The following is a 7,293-nucleotide window of genomic DNA, read 5'->3' on the forward strand; positions in this document are numbered from 1 at the left end:
GACTCAGTACCAGCACCTCTGAGGGTTTGGTACTCAGTACTCCCAGGACTCAGTACCAGCACCACTGAGGGTTTGGTACTCAGTACTCCCAGGACTCAGTATTCCCAGAGACTCAGTACCAGCACCTCTGAGGGTTTGGTACTCAGTACTCCCAGGACCCAGTATTCCCAGGGACTCAGTACCAGCACCTCTGAGGATTTGGTACTTAGTACTCCCAGGGACTTAGTACCCAGCACCTCCAAGGACTTGGCAGTTCCTACTCCTAGGGACCTGGCACCCGGCGCCTGTGAGAGTTGGCGGTCACTCTTCCCGGGGGCTTGGTCCTCAGCATTGCAGCTTTGCAGAAGCATGAAGAGCAGAGGGAGCCGCTAGGAGCTGAGGCTGCAGGGCTGGCAGAAGCCAGACCACGGAGGACTGCTCAGGTGCGGGGAGCCCCGGGAGGGGTCTGGGCAGGGGGAGCGTGGGCTTAGATCCAGCTGGGGGCTGGGGGGCTGGGCCGCTGAGCATGGCTGCCTGGGTCTGCACCTGCCCTTCAAAGGGTTAATTCTCTCACCTCCGCCAAGCCAGGTGCTGCCGCTCCCACCCACCTGAAGCCAGCCCCAAGCCGCTCCCCCACCCCAGCAGGGGCCTGACTGCACAGAGGGAGGGCAGCGGGGGAGCCTGGGTGTTCCCGAGGGATCCCGGGACAGATCCGCCTGCTCTGAGGGATCCCGGGACAGACCTGCCTGCTCTGAGGGATCCAGGGACAGATCCGCCTGCTCTGAGGGATCCCGGGACAGACCTGCCTGCTCTGAGGGATCCAGGGACAGATCCGCCTGCTCTGAGGGATCCCGGGACAGACCTGCCTGCTCTGAGGGATCCAGGGACAGATCCGCCTGCTCTGAGGGATCCGGGGACAGATCCGCCTGCTCTGAGGGATCCCGGGACAGACCCGCCTGCTCTGAGGGATCCCGGGACAGATCCGCCTGCTCTGAGGGATCCCGGGACAGATCCGCCTGCTCTGAGGGATCCCGGGACAGATCCGCCTGCTCTGGGAGGGCCGAGCAGCCGGGCGGAGGCGGAGTGAGGCTGCTTCTTAGCCCACGCCTGGGAGGGCCCTGCGTGGCCCAGGGAGGCTGGTTTCGCTCTCCCTCGCTGGGCCTCTCCTGCCGCCCAGGTGCTGGCCTGCCCTGCAGACTCCCTGGGCAGCGGGGAGAAAGGGTGCCTCCTGGACGTCCTCCTGCCCACCTTCCCGCCTCACGCACCTGCTCTGTCCCCCAAACCAGACTCCAGTCGCCCTCAGACAACCCATCTCTGCCTGGGCAGGACCCCAGGGAGCAGAGGGCCCGGCTGGCTACCCTGGCCCCGCCAACCCAAGGTCAGCCCACCCTGGAGGCCAGGGCACCCTCCCCTCAGGCACCAGCTACAGGGCAAAGCTGCCCAGGCACGGGAGGGGATCCCCAGGCTGACGCAGGGCCTGGGGGCGGACAGGCCTGCCCATCTAGGCCCCACTCACTCACTAGGACCCCCCCCACCGCCCCGGAGGCGCCGGGACCCCAGGAAAGCGCCCTCCTCCTCTCGCCGGAGGATGGAGTTGAAGCCCAGGCTCAGGGCTCTGTCTGCTTTGCACCCCAGCCTGGGTCCCAGGAACCCCGGGGCCTGCGCCAGGTAAGGCGGGCAGAGCTGCTGCAGGGGCCACAGGCGGGACCCAGAGCAGCCGACTCACCTGCGTGTTGGCAGCCCTCGCGGTCCCTCCACCAGTGGAGGTGGCTCAGCACGGAGCCCGGAGCCCGGTGTAGCCAGGCGGGTCCTACCTGACTTCCGCGTGGGACTCACCTTCCTGCTCCCTCCCCGCCCTCCCGCTGCGGGCAGTGGGGAGGAGCCAGCGCAGGGTGGAGGGCGCACCCCTCCCAAGGGCCTGCACCCTCACCTGCAGAGGTTGCCCCTGGAAGATGGGCTCAGAGGGACACCCGCTCCCAGGGGTGACGGGGGAGGGAAGGGGGCACACGAGCGCTCCCCAATGCCCTAGCTCCCCTGCCCCCCTTCACTCTTCCTGAGCCCAGGATTCAGCTTTCCCAGGTCCCCTCCAGCACCCAGCCCCGCCCCCCCCGCCCCCCCCAGTCCAGAGTGGGTTCCCTTAGAGGAGAGACGGCTCGGAGGATGGAGGAGGAGGCAGACGCCACAGGAAACGTCTCTTCTGCCCTGAGCCCCTGCATTGTGACGCCAGGCTCTGAGAGCTGAGGGCACAGAGCAGGCGCTCAGCAGGGCGCGGCTGGCGGGGGGTAGGGGGCAGGAGCACCCCAAGTGTCAGGGGGCAGGAGCACCAGTGCCGTTGGAGTGCAGCCCTGGGCAGGCAGCCGTGGGTTCGGACCCAAGGGTGACATGTTAGCTGTGGGTTCCCGCAGGGATGATACATTTCTGTTGGGGGACCCATGGTGGGCTGTGACTGGTACGCCGGGAACCCCACGCTGTGGCCCAGAGAAGCATCTGCAGGCGGCCAGACCAGGACTCGTTATTATTGTTTTTTAAATATTTTTATTGATTTTAGAGAGAGAGGAAAGGAGAGGGAGAGGGAGAAACATCAATCCGCTGCTTCCTGCACGCTGACCACGAGGGATCGAGCCAGAAACCGGGCTGGGAGGTGAAGCCCAGGCCCAGGGCTCTGTCAGCCTTGCCCCCCAGCCTGGGTCCCAGGAACCCCCTGGGCAGAAACCACAGGGCAGGGGGCCAGTCCCTCCAAGACAGCATGGCCCTCGCCACCCGGCCGTTGGCAAACTTCCCCCCCGGCCCCGTCTTGGGCAGAGAACTTCGGCAGAGGCCCACGGGAGCCTCCTTCTTCCCCGTGGACCCTGGACCCTGCTCCCTGCCCTTCCTCCTCCGACTCCACGGAGCCTGGCCCACCGGTCCTCTTCCCTCTGAGGAACTGGGGCAGCCGGGGGCAGGGCCCCTTCCCACTTCCTCCAACCCCTTTCCCTGGGGGCCCCCCACAGTGCAGGTCCAGATGACAGAGCCTCTAGGAGGGCCCCAGGTGGGATGCCCCAGGCAGGAGCAAGCACCCCTGTCCTCCGGCCCCAATGGCTGCATGTGGCCCAGACACTCGGAGGTCTCACCGAGGATGCTTCTAGGAGGCAGCGCAGGGCCAGCTGGCGGCCGGCTTCCTGCATTCCCTCTGGGCTGGTCCCGGCCCCCCACTCCCGCCCCTTTGGCTGCAGGCCCCTGCAGGGGAGACCCTCGCCCAGGCTGGGCCCCTGTTGCCCAGGTCCGCGGGAGCCTGTTACACCAGGTGGCATGGGGGTCCCTGACGTCTTCCCCCAAGAGACACCTGCTCTCCCTCCACCACACATTCCCACCAGTTCCTGTTCTCGTCTCAGGAACAGGAGCTGTCCTGGCTGATCGGTCACCCCTGCTGTCCCCAATCTCCGCACCCACCCGCAGGGAAGGCCCAGGGGGTGGGTGTGCATGTGGCGGCACAGTTTTTTGTAACCCACTCACCTCCACAGACAGACGTACCACCCCCGAGGAAACGCAGTCACTGTTCCTTTACAAACCTGCAGGCTTCTCTCCCAGGTGTTTTAAGAAAGCATCTCCGCCATCGTTTTCACCACCACGAATGGGTCCCGCAGGCCTGAGGAAACCTGGGCTCTGCGGCCAGGCCATGTCCACGCGAGCTTCGTCTGGCTACCCCAGAGTCAGGCCAAATGGACACCTTCAAAGCCCTTGCCCCGCCCTGGCCGCTGGGGCTGCGGGCGGCCAGCCCATCCCCGCTGCCGCCGGGGAAGGTCAGGGCCTCTGCACCCTCCCCCCGCGGGGACCCTGAGCCCCACGATGGACCTGAAACCGGCCTCCTAGGCGCGCACGCCGCTCCCTCCCCGCTGGGCTCCAAATCCTGCCGCCCCGCGTGTCCGTGTCCGTGTCTGTGTCCGAAGGGGAGGGGCACGCAGGGCTGCAACCAGGGTGAAGGGGGGCGGTCAGGACAGGGACCGGGCGGAGGTGAGACCCGGATAGGGCCAGGTGCAAAGCTCCGGTGCAGGGCTCACTGTGGGGTGCGGGCTCCCGGGGGCGTCGGGGGAGAAGGAGCTGGGCGCGGGGGGCGGGGGTCACCCACGTTCTTGTGCTTGAGTTTCTCGGTCTCGGAACCGGAGATGGAACTAGGACCTGCGGGGTGTAAAGATCACAACAGCCGGCGTTTGTAAACCTTGGGAGCTCTCGTTGGCAGGAGGCCAGGCTCAAAGGCGACTAACGAGTGATCCGCGCGGGGGCAGAGGGCGCCCGGCTCGCCCCTTCCGCCCTGCTCCCGCCCCGCCCCGGCCCTGCTCCCGCCCCGCCCAGGCCCCGCCCAGGCCCCGCCCACAACCGACCCGCCCACGCTCGGTCCCACGGGCCCCGCCCGGGCCGGGACGACTGGACTGGAACCCCAGGCGCGCCGGTATAACGCCCTGCCCGGCCTCTGCGCTCTGGAGAGGCCGCGGGGTCCCCCTGTGGAGAAGGACTCTGGGTGCAGTTTGGCAGACAGACACATACCCAGGAATGGACCCCAACAGCGCCAAAATGATGCCGGGACACTGAGCGCCACCAGCTGGGGCGGGAGACCAGGGGTCCTGAAGGATGGCTTCAGGCCCGTGGGGCGCTTTAGCTGGAAGGACCGGGTGGCCAGAGGCTGGCTTGCTCTGGACACTGGCTGCTCTCGAGTCCAGCATCCCTTCCCTGGGCAAAGTGGGTCCCACGGGGTCTGCTTGTTCAAGGGCAGTGCCTGGGAACTGGTTCCCCGACAGCGCAGGCGGTGACGCCAACTGCACCGTGATTGCCTGTGGCCTTCAGGGTGGAGACCAAAGTCCAGCCCTGTCTGTCCCCTCCAGCCTCACCGCCACTCACTCGCACACAAACTCGAGATTGGCCACAGAGACGCTGGCTGCCCGGCCACGCTGGCCACCCTGGCCACCCTGGCCACGCTGGCCACCCTAGGAAGGCGCTGAAGCCTGGCGCAGGGAATGGACCCAAGGGCAGGCAGAGGGCAGCAGCAGGCCCGGGAAGGCCCCATGCACACCTACCGGAGCCAGGGTTTCCTGGCAGCCTGCTGGGAGGTTCCACGTAGGGGTCAGGGGCTGAGACTCAGGGTCCCATCACAACCAGAACACAACCGGACCCCTTGCTTGGCAGGCCTGGCTGTGTGCGGGAGCAGCCCCCATATATATGGTTTTGCGGGTTATATTTTAATAGCTCTATTGATCTATCATTCACATACCATACAACCCACCCATTTAGAGTGTACAGTTTATTAGCTTGTGTTTTTTTAAAAGATATTTTATTTTATTTTTTTAATTTATTTTTTAAAATATATTTTATTGATTTTTCACAGAGAGGAAGGGAGAGGGATAGAGAGTTAGAAACATTGATGAGAGAGAGACATCGATCAGCTGCCTCCTGCACACCCCCCACTGGGGATGTGCCCGCAACCAAGGTACATGCCCTTGACCGGAATCGAACCCGGGACCGCTCAGTCCCCAGGCCGACGCTCTAGCCACTGAGCCAAACCGGTTAGGGCTAAAAATTATTTTAATTGATTTTTTTTTTTAGAGAGAGAGGAAGGGAGAGGGAGAGAAACATGGATGTGAGATATGAGATACATCAGCTGCCTCCTGCACCCTCCCCCCCTCCTACTGGAGATAGCGCCCACAACCTGGGCATGTGCCCTGACCGGGAATCGAGCCGGCAACCTTTTGGTGCACAGGGACAACGCCCAACCACTTCATTCGTTTTTAGTATCGTCACTGATATGTGCCCCCATCAACACAGTCCACTTTAGAATATCCTCATGGCCTGGAAAAGGAACCCAGGACCCTTTAGCAGTCGCTCCCCCGGCCCCTGGTGACCACGGATCTACTCTCTGTCTCCACAGGTTTGCCTATTCTGGACATTTCATGTAAATAGATCATATAATATGTAGTCTCTTGTGACTGGCTTCTTCCGCTTAGCATAAGTGTTTCCAAGGTTCGCCCATGTTGTAGCATGTGTCACAACTGCATTCCTCTCATGGCCCAGTAATTTTCCGTTGTGTGGAGACACACAGTTTGTGTATCCATTTGTCAGTTGACGGACATTACCTGCTTCCCGCTTTTGGCTATTATGAACAACTAGAGGCCCGGTGCACGAAATTCGTGCATGGGTAGGGTCCCTAGGCCTGGCCAGCCATCAGGGCTGCTTCCTCCCCCCCCCCCCCGGCTGCCGGCTGCTGGCTGCTGGCTGCTGGCCGGCTCCTTCCTTCATTCTGCGCTGCCCCCTGGTGGTCAGCGCACGTCATATCAAGTGGTCAAACTCCCGGTCAGTCAAACTCCTGAGGAGACAATTTGCGTATTAGCCTCTTATATAGGATGCTGCTGTGAAAACGAAAAAAAGAAACCTCATTTAAATGGAGTCGGGAGGCCTGAAGGGGGAGCCCTCACACATAATTCCAGGTCAATGGGAAGAATCTCAGTTACAGACTCAACAGGAAAAGACACCCTGCATTCCCAGCCAGATGTGTCCCTACTACCCAGCGGGAGGAAGGCCCCCGTGGGAGGAAGGAAGAATTTCTCCTCGCCCAACAAGCCCAGCCAGTGGGAACCATGGCAACTTGGCCAAGGAGCAGCCACCTCACTTTCCTCCAATGGGCTTTCACTCACAGCTGCCTTTTTCTCTGTAAATGACCTTCCTCTCCTCTGCCTGCTGGACTGGCCCATAGTTTCTGCTATAGCATGTTTGTCCCAAATTGCAATCCCCTGCGGTTCCTGAATAAATCCACTTTTCTGGTAAATAACTGGCTGTTTTAACTTCATTTTTTAAAACATATATTTTTATTGATTTCAGAGAGGAAGGGAGAGGAAGAGAGAGATAGAAACATCCATGGTGAGAGAGAATCATTGATCGGAAGCCTCCTTCACGCCCCACGCTGGGGATGGATCCCACAACCGGAGCATGTGCCCTGACCAGGAATCGAACTATGACCTCCTGGTTCATAGGTCAACACTCAACAACTGAGCCACGCCGGTGGGCCTGGATCTTTTATTTTTTTAAATAACTGGCTGTGAACGTCTAGGTATAAGTTTTGTGAGCACATTTTCACTTCTCTTGGGTATACCTAGGAGGGGAATTGCTGGTCACACGGTACCTGTGTTTAACTGAGTTGTTGTCAGACTGTTTCTCAGAGTGGCTCAGGGCTACAGGTTTTTGCGGGGCCAGTCTATATCAACAAATTGAGTCACCCCAAATCAACAAGTCCTCACTATTCTAACGGGCCAATTTCACGAGATCCTGCAGGCTAGAGTCCGGAGATCCTGG

Source organism: Plecotus auritus (assembly GCF_963455305.1).
Source record: "Plecotus auritus genome assembly, chromosome: 9".
In the NCBI taxonomy this organism is placed as follows: Eukaryota; Metazoa; Chordata; class Mammalia; order Chiroptera; family Vespertilionidae; genus Plecotus; species Plecotus auritus.